The 15,272-nt window shown below is 36.7% G+C and overlaps 1 non-coding gene across 1 annotated transcript; it reads left to right on the plus strand.

The window, feature by feature from the left end:
• The first annotated feature begins 5,606 nt into the window (after positions 1 to 5,606).
• On the plus strand, positions 5,607 to 5,713 carry LOC132267831 (small nucleolar RNA R71). Its single transcript, XR_009469100.1, has one exon. It is a non-coding gene; the product is annotated as a small nucleolar RNA R71 (small nucleolar RNA).
• Positions 5,714 to 15,272: the final 9,559 nt, after the last annotated feature.

Genomic DNA, 15,272 nt, shown 5'->3' on the forward strand with positions numbered 1-15,272 from the left:
CGGGGGATCAATCCACTTGGCCTATTTTTTTGTTGCTCTCTGCCAATAAAATGGGATCGATCTCCTACCCATTTTGGGGATCGATCTTTCTTTTTTCCTTTTTTTTTTTCAATTTTTCAATTTTTTTTTTTAAATAATAATAATAATAAAAATAAAAATAAACAAAAAAAATAAAACAAAACAAAACTAAAAAGAATATATACACTAAAATGAAAAATAGATAAAAAATAAAATAAAAATAATAATAAATAAAATTGAAATAAAATCACTTATCAACCTATACTAATTAATACTTTTTTTAAAAAAAAATTTATGTTTTTGAATAAATCAAAATTAACATGAAATATATACAAAAATAATAAAAATAATAATAATAAAATAGATAAAAAATCAAACACCAACCTACATTACTCATTTACAATTTTTTTTTTAATTTTTTTTTAAATTTAAAAATGCATAAATGTACAAAAGGAAAAATAGAAATAAAATAATAATAAAATGAAAATTAAAATGCAACGAAGGAGAAACTCGATACAACTAGTGTTTAACGTCGCTAGAAAGACGTGAGATATTCTCAATCTTCAAAATAAATGGGATCTACCAAGAGGGCAGATTCCACATTTCTTTGAAAATTTTGTCCATCAATATATGGTTTAAGCCTTTGACCATTAACTTTGAAGGTCCCTTCATCTTTTAGATTTTTAAGTTCAACAGCCCCATGAGGTGAAACGGAGATAATTTGATAAGGGCCTTCCCATTTGGTTCGAAGCTTTCCAGGGAAAAATTTGAGCCTAGAGTTGAATAACCAAGCCTTTTGACCGGCTTCAAAGGACTTTTTCACAATATGTTTATCATGAAATGCTTTTGTCCTTGCCTTGTAAATTTTTGAACTATCATAGGCATCATTTCTCAATTCCTCTAGCTCATTGAGTTGGAGTAAACGGTCCTTTCCAGCCTTATCAAGATCAAAGTTGAGCCTTTTTATTGCCCAAAGTGCTTTGTGTTCTAGCTCAACCGAAAGATGACAAGGCTTCCCATAAACAAGTCTATATGGAGACATGCCTATTGGAGTCTTGTAAGCTGTCCGGTAAGCCCACAAAGCATCGTTCAATTTTCTTGACCAATCTTTTCGGGTCGGATTGACAGTTTTCTCAAGAATATGCTTGATTTCCCTATTTGACACCTCGACTTGCCCACTTGTTTGGGGATGGTAGGGAGTGGCCACTTTATGTGTGACGGAGTATTTCAAGAAAAGTTGCTTCTAGAATTGATTACAGAAATGTTTTCCTCCATCACTTATCATAGCCCTTGGCATACCAAAACGAGCAAAGATATTTGATTTAACGAATGCAATTACCACGGAGTGGTCATTCGTTTTGGTAGCACAAGCCTCAACCCACTTTGAAACATAATCAACGGCAACGAGGATAAATTGAAAGCCATAAGACATTGGGAATGGTCCCATAAAGTCTATGCCCCATACATCGAAGATTTCAACTACAAAGATTGAAGTTAAGGGCATCATGTCTCTCTTTGACATTGATCCCAACTTTTGACACCGAACACATACCTTACAAAAGTTATAGGCATCTCGGTGGATAGTGGGCTAGAAGAGCCCACTTTGAAGAACCTTCAAAGCGGTCTTCTTTCCACTAAAATGCCCACCACAAGCAAGTGTGTGACAAAACGCAAGGACGCTCGGAACTTCACTTTCCGGCACACATCTCCTGATGATTTGATCCGGGCAATAACGAAACAGAATGGGATCTTCCCAATAGTATTTCCGGATGTTAGCAAAGAATCGGTCCTTTTCTTGTTTTGACCAATTAATGGGAAGTTTGCTGGTTGCAAGATAGTTAACAATGTCGGCGAACCAAGGCAACGTCCCATTTGAGATTTGAAAGAGTTGTTCATCCGGAAATGATTCATAAATTTCAAGATTTGGAGAAGATTCAACCATTAATCTAGACAGATGATCGGCAACGACATTGTCGGAGCCCTTTTTATCCTTGATTTCAAAGTCAAATTCTTGAAGAAGTAGAATCCATCTTATCAAGCGAGGTTTGGTTTCCTTTTTCATTAAAAGATGCCTAAGAGCGGCATGATCGGAAAACACAATTACCTTGGATCCTAAGAGATATGACCAAAATTTATCAAGGGCATATACTACGGCAAGTAACTCTTTCTCGGTGGTAGAATAGTTCAATTGGGCACCTGAGAAAGTCTTACTCGCATAGTATATAGCATATGGTAGTTTACCTACCCTTTGCCCCAAAACAGCACCCATTGCGAAGTCGGAAGCATCACACATAATCTCAAATGGTAAGGACCAATTTGGAGGTTGCATGATAGGAGCGGATGATAGAAGAGTGCGAAGTTGATGAAAAGCATTTAGGCATGCTTCATCAAAGACAAATGGAGTCTCCTTGGCAAGAAGGTTACACAAGGGTCTAGCAATTTTGCTAAAGTCTTTGATGAATCGGCGATAAAAACCGACATGTCCTAGAAAGGAGCGGATTTCTCTCACCGTAGTAGGTGGAGACAATTCAGAAATTAGCTCAACTTTCGCTCTATCTACTTCTATTCCTCTTTTAGAGATGACATGTCCAAGCACGATTCCTTCTTAAACCATGAAATGGCTCTTTTCCCAACTTAACACAAGATTAGTCTCACGACATCTTTGAAGCACTTTTTTGAGATTTTGGAGACACGAATCAAATGAGGACCCAAAAACCGAGAAGTCATCCATGAAGACTTCTAAATACTTCTCCACCATGTCCGAAAAAATTGACATCATACACCTTTGGAAAGTGGCAGGAGCATTGCACAATCCGAAAGGCATCCGTCGATAAGCAAATGTACCGAAAGGACATGTGAATGTGGTCTTTTCTTGATCCAATGGATCTAAGGCCACTTGATTGTACCCCGAGTAACCATCTAGGAAGCAATAGTATTGTTGCCCAGCCAATCTTTCCAAGATTTGGTCAATGAAAGGCAATGGAAAATGGTCCTTCCTAGTGGCAGAATTCAGCTTTCGGTAATCTATACAAACACGCCATGAAGTGGCGGTGCATTTCGAAATAAGATCACCCTTAGCATTTTCAACAACTGTGATTCCCGACTTTTTAGGAACCACTTGAGTTGGACTAACCCACTTGGAATCAGAGATAGGATAAATGATTCCCGCATCTAGAAGTTTCACAACCTCCTTCATGACCACTTCCTTCATATTTGGGTTCAATCTCCTTTGAGCATCCCTAAATGGCTTTTCATCCTCTTCCATGTCTATGCGATGCATACAAATAGAAGGGTCAATACCTTTTAAGTCAGCCACACTCCATCCAATGGCTTCTTTGTTAGCTTTAAGCACTTCCAAAAGATCATTCTCTTGGTCATTTTCAAGATTGGAAGCAATGATGACCGGAAGAGTCTCTTTTGGGCCTAAGAAGGCGTATTTCAGATTTGATGGAAGGGGCTTAAGCTCAAGAATAGGAGGAGAGATGAGAGATGGAACTGGTGGAGTACTAGAGAGTGAAGGAAGAGGTTCTTTCTTGCTTTTCCAAGGTGAGTAATCCAAAGTGGCCACAGAGTCCATTAAAGCATTCACCTCACTTATGGATCCTTCTATGTCAAAACCACAACTTTCAAACATTTCGCAAAGGCACGCCTCAAGAGGGTCCTTAAATAAAATAGAGGGAAGAGTCTCCTCTATGGTTTCATCCAAGGCATCTACTAGGAAACACTCGTCTTCATCTGTGGGATGTTGACTTGCATTGAATACATTAAGCTTAACCATCATGTTGCCAAAAGAGATGTCCATAATGCCGGATCTACAATTAATGGTGGCATTGGCAGTGGCAAGGAATGGCCTTCCTAGGATGACTGGAATGTGATTGGTGAGATTAGGGACTGGCTCAGTATCTAGTACCACAAAATCAACCGGGAAATAAAATTTATCAACCTTAATTAGAATATCCTCAACAATCCCCCTTGGTTTCTTAATTGATCTATCGGCTAGTTGGATTACTACCGATGTTGGCTTCAAGTCCCCTAACCCTAACTGCAAGTAAACAGAGTATGGAATGAGATTGATACTTGCACCTAAATCAAGGAGAGCTCTACGAACTTCTTGGTTTCCAATAACACAAGAAATAGTCGGAGCACCTGGATCCTTGAACTTAGGAGGAGTGTTAGAAAGAATGATGGAACTCACTTGTTCTGTTAAAAGCACTTTCTTAAGGTCCCTTCCCTTGCTCTTCCTCTTTTGTGTGCACAAGTCCTTCAAGAACTTTGCATATGGTGGAATTTGCCTAATTGCATCTAGAAAAGGAAGATTGATTTTCACTTGTTTAAACACTTCCATCATATCATGAATTTTTCCTTCTTGTCTCCCAAATGATGAAGTCTCTCTCAAAGCTTGAGGAAATGGAGCTTTTGGCTCATAAGGCTTCTCTAATTGGGGAGATGATGATGAAGATAATGGAATGTCCTTTTTGGAACCACTAGCATCCAAGGAAATTGGAATAGAATTTGGAATGGGATGGATGCAACCACTTGGTTGTGCCAATTCATTATCCTTCTTAGGTACCTCTACCTTATTATCCACTTTCCTACCACTCCTCAAGGTAGTAATTGCTTGAACTTGCTCATTTCCAGAAAATTCTGATGAAGGACTTGCTTGCGCCATAAATTGCCCTTTAGGATTGGTCTCAGTTTGACTAGGCAACTTACCTTTCTCTCTCACATTTAAAGAATTAGCTAATTGCCCAATTTAAGCTTCAAGCTTTGCAATTGATTGAGAGTGAGAATGAAACAGTTGATTATCTTTTTGAAGATTACCTAAAGCCTGCAAGACTTTGTACTCAAAAGCTGAACTTTTAGGAGGCGCTTGATTTGGATTAGAGTAAGATTGAGAATTTGATGCTTGAGGATGAGAGTAGGACTGAGGATTTGATGCTTGAGGTTGAGAGTATTGATTCACATTCTGAGGATAGAATGAAGGACGGTAACCTTGAGAATTCTGATTTTGGTTTTGGAGATGTGGGGGAACATACTTTGCTTGGTAACCTTGATTTTGAGGAGGGTTTGCACCGTCTCCTTGATTTCTCCATGCAAAGTTTGGATGATTTTTCCACCCCGGATTGTAAGTATTGGAATAAGGGTTGTTCCCTTGATGAATGAAAGCAGCATTTACTTGTTCTTGAGACTCACTTGGTATAATTTGTCCAAGAGGGCAATTTGAAGTATGGTGAGTGTAACTAGAACAAGTCATGCACATTTCATTGGAATGGTGAGGATATGATTGAGTTGCCGGACCTTGATTCAAAAGGAATGTATCAAACCTTTGAGTAAGATTTTTGACCTCAGCGGCAATTTCCATGGAAGAGTCTATTTGATTTATAGCTTTCTTTCCTCCCATATGTGCTAGGTGACTACCCCTAGAAGATGAAGATCTATGCATTGAGTTTTCACTCATTTTTTTGAAAAGTTGCCAAATTTCATCTTCATTTCTTTCAATGTAGCTTCCGCCACAAGAAGCATCAACAATGCCCTTATTGGCATCGGATAAACTTGAAAAGAAACATTGAACTAATTGCCACTTAGGAATGTCATGATGTGGACACTTCCGTAGCAAGTCATTCAAACGTTCCCATGCTTCATGAAGGGGTTCTCCTTCTTGTTGTTTAAATTCACGAATGGAAGTTCTCATGGCATCAGTTCGACTTGCGGGGTAATACTTTTTTAAGAACTCTTGTTGCAATTGTGCCCAAGAGGTGATTGTATTTGGCCGCAAGTTGTTGAACCAATATTTAGCTTTATCCCGAAGAGTGAAAGGGAAAAGCTTCATTTTTAGGACTTCTTCCAGAACATCCGTGATTTTCACGGTGGAACAAACTTCCAAGAACTCATCTAAATGTTTATAAGGCTCTTCATTGCTCAACCCATAGAAAAGGGGGCACATGTTAATGGTGGAAGCCTTAATCTCATAATGATGAGCACGAAAATTTGGCAATTGAATGCAAGTAGGTGCATTATATTGATTTGGAGTGTAACGATCCCTAAGGACCATTAGAGGATTGAGAGGATTGAGAGGAGGATATGGCATTTGACCTTGTTGATGATATGCCATTTGACCTTGTTGAGGGTATGCCATTTGAACATATTCTTGTTGTTGCTCACCAATTGGGGGAACAACATTTGGCCTTGGCATCCCTAGATTAGGTTGTTGCACCGCATGATTAACTGGTTGTGGCATTCCCAAGGGTGGATGCACACCTTGAGGATCCACAATATGAACTTGTGGTGGGTGGTGCACACCATTATGATCCACATGACCAAGATCTACAATGGGATCTTCAATTGGATCTTCCATTAAAGGTGATGGAAGATCAAAATTTAAAAGATTAAGATGACTATCCCTAGTACTACTTCTTAAACGCCGAAGAAAAATTTCGAGATTTTGATTTATAGGAGCAAGAGGACGATTAAGTGATCTACGACCATGCATGCACTAGAACAAGTCAACACACCAACATTTCAAAATTTCAACCTCCACATACGATGTTCCCAAACTCCTCAATAATATCAATGCACTTAAAACAAATAAATGCCTCCACACGGGCCGATGCCTTCTACAAGAAGGTATGCTTGGACTTAAAAATAAAACAATTCAATTTAAGCCTCCACTTGGGCTGTCCAAAGCATGCAAATTGGTATACAATTAAAGTACTAAAATTAAAGAGAACTTACAGATGGTCCTTAAGCAACTTCAAATTTTTTTTTAATTGCTTCTAAGTCCAGCGTTTGCTCCACTTTGCTTCAAGTACCTAATTGACAAATCAAATAAAAAAAAATTAAAAATTAAAATGACTTAAAAGTAGACAATCAACAAAGAACTAATGTTTAATTCAATTCTTCAAAACCGTTAGATCCCCGGCAACGGCGCCAAAACTATGGTGAGACCGAGCGTGTGCACAAAATAATGCACAACACTTTAGGTTTAGAAATAATGTCAAGTGGGCACCATATTTTAAAATTTATAAAACCACTAAACACTTATACTATGGAGTATGAAGTGAGCAGGGATCGTCCCAAGAGATCTAAACAATTATAGGTTTTCCAGAATTGAATTCTACTTTAGTGCTTATGTGATTGCCAAAAGGGTTTTGTTTGTGATTAAAATTAATTTTAAACTAAATGATTGCAATAAAGAAATAGAGTTTAAGAGATTGGAAAGAGACTTAGGGTGTAGGATTCACCACTAAGCACATTCCCTAACTTACTCACTTTCAACTAATTGGGGAAATAATACTATGTAATCTATATGTGGCTAATAAGTGCAATGAAAAGTGTAAACCATCAATTTCAAGCATGAATCAACTACCTAATGACAATTAAACTAAGTGTAGTGCAATTCACCCATTCAAAGTATGATTTATCAATCCAAGTTACAAATTTAACACACATTAATCTAGAAGATAATGCAATTGTGACAAAAAGTATGGAATTCAAACATAAGTATGGATGGTCTACTTACCTAATAATTGAATTGCAATTAAATTAATTAAACTTAAATTAAACTAATTAAACATTAATTTAAAACTAATTAGACAACAAATTAACCTAAACATGTAGTACCATCTATCAAATGGAAGCATTTTTCATCAATTTGAAACACAATTACAACTAAGCAATACCATGCATAGCCATCACAAGAATCAATTAACAAAGAATTCATGTGTAAAATTTGTTTATCAATCAACCACACATAAGACAATATGAGATTAATACAGATAATCAATTGGAAGAATTTAATTCATAATATTCAAGACTATACACTAATTACATAAATTAATCCCCAAAAAGTATGAAAAGAGAGAGAGAATAGGTTACATGCTTAGGGTTTATCCAACCCTAAGTAGAAGAATTAGCCACTCATGGTTGATGGAGTCGAAGACAGGACAATCCCCATCATCTGCTTCATCTTCTCTGAACTTTTCTTCCAAACCCTAGCCTGTTCTTGCTTTTTCCCTTTCTTCGCGTGTTTTTCCAGAGAGAAAATACGATACTACGATACAGAAAAAAAAAATAAATAAATAAAACTTTTTTTTTTTTCTCTAATAATCTTTACCTAAATAAAAACTAAAACTAACCCTAATCTAATGGCTCACTGGGCCTTAAGTAACAATCTCATTAAAGCCCAACAGTTCCCAAAATGAGCCCAAAAATTAAATAAAAACTGTAATGTTGCTAAGTCCTGGGGGATCGATCCCCCACCCTGGGGATCGATCCCCCCAGAGTTAATAAATTCCTTTAAACCTTATTCAGCTCCATTTTTGCCCCGGGCTATTTAGTTTGCTTCTCCATCTTTGGGAACATCATCAAAGACCCGAAATTGACCGCTTTGGGCCATTGTCTGAAAATCTTTGCTTAACTCCAAAAAGGCTTAATTGGACCGTTCTTAGCTCATTTTAACTTTATTGCCCTGAAATACACATAAACATAAATTAGGACTAAAATATAAAATTAAGATAGATGCAAAGACTGAAATACCTTAGCTTAGGTGCTGAAATGTGCAACATTTAAGCACTTATCAATGGTCTCACTTAAAATTAGATTTAATTAACTCAAAATGCACTTGTTCAGAGTGCAAGTGGAACCAAACACGCATGGCTTTCTGTCGCCTTTTTTCTCCCCCCCACCCTTTATTTTTTCCCTTTTTAAAAAAAGTTGAGTAATCTGTCAAGTTAGTTTCTCATATACTGATGCAGATATATATGCATGCTTCACTATAGATTCAAGGAATCATACAAGGTGTCATTCAGATAGGGCATTCTTCGGCATTGCAACACTGAGTAGTTTATTGTTCTTGGTCAACTTACTTTAGTTCCACCCTGTGTATGCTGTTGTATGCACACCTACGTTTCATTTGTTTAGTCCCATACCTTACGCTCTCGGATCTTGATTCTTAGTGTGTCTAAATGATCACTTCCTTCATTATTTGCTAAATGGGCAAGATTCTATTGCTCTAGAAAATTTAGTCACTGGACCAAAGTACTTCTTGATGGGTTTCCCTTGTTTTTTTAAATTTATGGGATAATTTCATTGACACCCCTCTGAGGTTTGGCCAAATATCAATCTAAAACATCTTTCGAAAATAACTATCACTTAGGTCTATTTTCGTTTTTTCGTCACAGTCTCCGTTAAAAACATGTGAAAAGACAAATTTGCCCCTATTTTTTTAATAACATATATTTCTAAATATCAGATTAGTTAAAAGACAATTATACCCCTGACAATTATACCACAAATAAAATCCCTAAACTTTATCATCTCTCCGACGATGTCAACGCCCGCCCTCTTCGAATGAGCATTGGGTAGATGGTGTTGTTGGCCGTCGTGGTGGTGATGGGTGGTGTTTCCAAAAGTTGAGGCTTTTTTGGTGGTGTTTTGAGTGTTGCAGAAGAGAGAGAGGAAGTGTATAGAGAGATTGGTGGTTAGTGGTTAGTGGTCGGCGATGATGGGGTGGTGGTGGTGGTGGTGCCGCCGGCGACTGTGGTTGCATAACCCAAACCTATTTTTATTGTCAGGTATGTTAGAGAAAATGATATATTTTCCAAATTTGGAATAACCAAAACAAAATTTTAATTAGAAGTGCCTCTAATCCAGTCCCCAAACACTGTAATTGATTATTCTGTTTTCATATTGGTGTGTGTGATAGAGAGAGAAAGAGATGAAGATGATTGATATAATGAATCTTTTCTATTTTCTATTACATATGAATATTTAAATCTGATATTGTATTGGATCTTAGAAATATGGGTTTGTTACATATAGTGTCTGTATATATATACTATATATAGAAGTTACCCATTTCTAATGGAGTCCTTTATAGGCGTGGTGTGTGTGTATGTTATACACATATATACATACATCTATAGAGAACAACTTTCAAGTTCTCTGTGTTGATTTGAAGAAAGAGAACAGAGGGATTTGGTGGTGGTTCGGTGGAGAGAGAATAGAGGCTTTGGCAGTGGAGAGAGAAAGGAATAGGAGGAACAAAGAACCCTACCTGCAAACCCACCCATCTTCGAACCGATTCCCTCAATTTTTTCCAGCCACCCTTGTAAAAAGTGATCTGACACACCTGTAAACTAACTTTTGGGGTGTGAGTGAAAAACGGAGCAAATGTTTGTAACGTGAGTTATGGTTATTTTTGAAAGATGTTTTAGACTGATATTTGGCCAAACCTCAAGGGGTGTGAGTGAAATTATCCCTAAATTTATTTTAGGTTAATTACAACGACACCCCCTGAGGTTTGGCCTAATGACACTTATATACAAGTTGGACGATTTTTGAACGATGACCACCCCTGACAAAAGTTTGATCCAAACAGAGCCTTAAAAGGTTTGAAAAGACAAAATTGCCGATCAATATTTAACTAATTTTAATTGTAAAATATCAGAATTTTAAAATTCCACTTTTGCCTTTCTACCAATCTTCCCTAACCTATTCAATGTTTTATTTCTATCTTCTACATCAAGTTCGGCTCATCCACAATAGCCACCACTATCACCGACAATCGCCACCACCATCATCCCCTCTATCACCTATAAGCAAGACAACCTTCCCTATAAGAAAAGAGACAGCCTCCCCCATCATCACCACCCACCCACCTTCACCACCGCCTACCCCTTCTTTCCCCCTCTCTCCACTCACCACCACACAACCACTACCCTACAACCATCACCCGCTATTGCCATAGATCCTATTTTAGTAAAACCACCATAATTGACCGGTCCTTTACAAGGGTCGCGATACCAAGTTAAGCTTGAAGAGTTGTGAATTTAGGAGGTGGCCAAGTTTTACATTTATAGAAAGCCACTACTACCTTTCTCTATATAAAATATAGATAGGGCGAGTAGGGATCGTCCCAAGGGATTAGATGGTGTATCGAATTGTGAAACTATGGTAATTAGGGTTAGTAGGTCGAGTGATCACACAATTGATTGGTTGGTTGATTAAGCTAAATTGAATTCAACTAAATAAAATAATATGAAGTAAACAAGAGAGAGAGAGGTCTTGGGGTGTAGAGATCACCACCAAGCAATACTTTTCTATACTACTAACAAGTGATGAATTGAGGGTAATGGATGTGTTGCAATATGATAAGGGTGTGTGTGTATTAGGTTGATTCAATTGGCAAGGATGACAAATCAAGCAAGTATTGTCTAAACATCATGTGAAGAGCACAATATATCTAAACAACAGAGCATATATTGTGTAGACAACATGGGGATAGCACAATAGATCAAAACAAGTCATTAATCCTTCATTAAGCTCACAATCCACATACAACACAATATTAGAGGAATATGCCATTTGGACTCACAAGCATGGAATATCAAACATCAAGAGTAGATTGTCCACCCATCTAACATTTCACTACTACTACACTAAATCTACACTACTAGCATGAAAATAAAGCTATCTAGACTAGGGGAGAGGCACAAACCATCAAGAATAGGCATAAACCATCAAATGAACCAAAATAGCATTCATTAAGCATATTATCTTGATAATCTCTAGATCTATAGCATTAATACACATAGACATGCATCAAAAACACTAAATCTAGGGATAATCACATAAATATCCTACTCTAGCATACATAGACATATGGATAGAATAGAATAGTCAATTGGAAGCATTAAACCATACAAACCATGAAATAATCAAGATTTATATATACATGAATATCAAGATGTATCATACAACACTAATCCCTCAATAATACACAAGATTAGAGTATAGAAAGCATGCTTGGGGCTAACTCTAGCCCCAAGAGGATGTCTAGCCACTCATGGTAGTGATGATCCAACCCTCAAGGGCTAACTCCATGGCTGCTCCTTGTTGGTGAAGATCTCCTCCAATGGTGCTCTAGCTTCCCTCCTTCCTCCTCTCAAGAATAGCCTCTAAGATCAATTTTCAATGTGTGACAAGAGACTCCCTCAAAAAGTGTATCATATTCCTTATATAGGTAGGTCAAATACACCCCATGATGAGCTGTGGTCGTGCAAGGCATATTCTCCAATCATTGGATGAAGGACGGAATAAATGAGCTGGACTTTAACTTTTTCTCGCTGGAGGAAGTTCGATCGATCGAACCTTAACTTTGATCGATCGAAAATGGGTTCGATCGATCGAACTGCATCTTGGATCGATCGAAGTGTTCTGACTCCTCCGGATAATGACAAGGCTGGGATATTTTCAAGATATTTATGGGGAAAAAGACAAAAGTGGTTGGTAGGCGTACAGCTGTGGATAAGATCAATCATTTGAATAAGACAAAATAGGGTTCGATCGATCGAAGGTGATGTTCGATCGATCGAACTTGGAATTTCAGCAAAGGCCAAGGTTGGATCTATCGAGAAGTACTGTGATCGATCATAGATGTTCGATCGATCGAACTCTAAGTTGGATCGATCGAACTTTTCAGCTGCACAACTTGATTCCTTTTTGCTTATTTCTTTCTCCACTTTGCTCCCTCCTTTGGTTTATCTCAAGATTGCTTCAATTAAGCTCTTATTTGGCTGAGTTAGCTCAATTTTGGGATTAGTGTCTGAAAATATAAATAACACGTAATAAGTCTAAAACAGCAAAGTAAGATAGATAAAGGTACTAGAATGCTTAAGCTTAACGGGTTTAAATGCGCACTTTTCAGTGCTCATCAATACTTCTCACCGGAAAACCTTCGCTGACCCAAATTCAGAGAAAACAAACAGAGGAGCAACCCATAGATCAATTCGGTTCCATGTGCATCATCAGACCGTAGTCGGAGATTGCGACAGAGGTGGTGGTGGCATCACCTGAATAAACTGAATCGGATTCATAAATTGATTTGATTCCTTTGCGCGATCTAAAACCTCACTTGAATCTACTCCACGAAGCAAAAGGATCGGAGAAGTCAAAGGATTGTTAATCGGCGAAGTCGTTTAGAACAACACTGTCTTCTGGCCACAGATCGGTATATGTGAGTCAATATATATATATATATATATATATATATATATATATATATATATATATATCTCCATACTTGATACTGGAAGAGACCCAGATCGTTAAGCGAGGTACATACAAATATACATATTGTTGATAAAATAAATTCTGCTTTGGTGTGTTATTAACACAAAAGCTTGGCACGATTTGGGCAATTTTCCAGCACTGTTGTTTCGTCTTTCTCCAATAGACCTAGGGCTTCATCGATTCCAACGCAGAGTTCCGGTGACCACCCCACTGGTACGTTGGAGAACCATGGAACGTGCACAACCCAGGGCTCTGACGACCTTACTGATACGTTATATCTATGGAACGCATATGTATATACATACATACATACATATATATATACATACATACATACATATATCTATATATGAGGTTATGTATATATTGACAATATTTGTATATAGAGATGTGGGAGAGGTTATTTTAGACATTTCAAATTTATTAGAACGGGTAAGTTGGTAATTTCGCTATTCAAAAGTGTCAATTTACAAGTTAAAGGGCACTTGGGTCATTTTACCACATGTCAGGCTCTCAATGGGTTTCTTTGTCAAAAGTAACAAAGCTGAGGTGCCATTGTTCAAAAGTGAACTAACTTGTATATGGTTGTCAATAGGGTAAACCTCAGGGTGTCATTATAATTAATCCTTTATTTTATTTTATTTTTGTATGGTCAAATCATTTTATTGCCACAGTACACGTGAATTATAAAAGGTTTATTAAGTTCCATTTGTTGGTATTTTGTTGTAGAACATGTTTTCTTCTATGTTGGAATGAGCCCTTAGCTCAACTTATTAGTACTTTCGGAACGCATATGTACATACATACATACATATATATATATATATATATATATATATATATATATGAGGTTATGTATATATTGACAATATTTGTATATAGAGATGTGGGAGAGGTTATTTTAGACATTTCAAATTTATTAGAATGGGTAAGTTGGTAATTTCGCTATTCAAAAGTGTCAATTTACAAGTTAAAGGGCACTTGGGTCATTTTACCACATGTCAGGCTCTCAATGGGTTTCTTTGTCAAAAGTAGCAAAGCTGAGGTGCCATTATTCAAAAGTGAACTAACTTGTATATGGTTGTCAATAGGGTAAACCTCAGGTGTCGTTATAATTAATCCTTTATTTTATTTTATTTTTGTATGGTCAAATCATTTTATTGCCACAGTACACGTGAATTATAAAAGGTTTATTAAGTTCCATTTGTTGGTATTTTGTTGTAGAACATGTTTTCTTCTATGTTGGAATGAGCCCTTAGCTCAACTTATTAGTACTTTCAATATATTTCGTAATTGCTGATACTTAATTTCTTGAAAAGTTGATTTTTCAATTTAAGTATGTTACTTCATATGTAATATTATATTTGCAATTTTGTTGTTGATTAGTGGTCCACATATTCTGCACTTTTTTTTTTTTCTTTTTTTTTTTTGAAAGGTGATATTTTAAAATAATTACTTGATGATTGTGTACTCTTGGTTATCTCTGATTTATAAATATGATATTATTTGTTAATTGCTTCTCATTTGGCATGCAGAATGTTAGATCAAATAAATTTTTGCTCATGATTTGCTTTCTGATCTATAACTTGATGATTTTATATTTTTTATTTGAGGTCTTTGTTCTTTTGGTACCTTTGTGGCCAATCGACCTGATTCTATGCTAACAGATTAGTAACTTCTAAAAAAGTAGCAAAAAATTGACCGCAATTTGGTTTAGATTATTTTGAAATCAAACCAGAACTTTTTTTTTGAATCAAAAGCAGAACTTTTTTAGAACACAACATTGTTAGGGACTGCGTTGTTTTCCTTATTTCATAATCTATATAGAATGCATTATGAAAGTGAGTTTACTTTTATAAACCAATCAGAAAAAAATTTATAATGTTCAAATGTTTGTGAATTAAAGAGGTCCCCCCCCCCCCATTAGCGGTAATTTTTGAATTCTCTTAAGTGTAGATTGGCAGTTTAGAGCCCAAAACTTGAATTTTTAAAACCTAGAAACAATTAGGGATGCAACGCGGGCGAGTTGGACGGGTTTGAGATATAATTTGAATCTAACTCAACATATAAAATGTTAAGTCCAAACTTGACCCTGACCCTATCCTCAATCTTAATTACTCAATTCGAGCCTAACCCATCCTTGTACTTTTAAATTCGGACTTGCAATTTATGATTAGATTTTG

The sequence above is a fragment of the Cornus florida genome, unplaced genomic scaffold, assembly GCF_030987335.1.
Source record: "Cornus florida cultivar Cherokee Brave unplaced genomic scaffold, ASM3098733v1 CherokeeBrave_3.0.0_Hap2_Chr07, whole genome shotgun sequence".
Lineage (NCBI taxonomy): Eukaryota > Viridiplantae > Streptophyta > Magnoliopsida > Cornales > Cornaceae > Cornus > Cornus florida.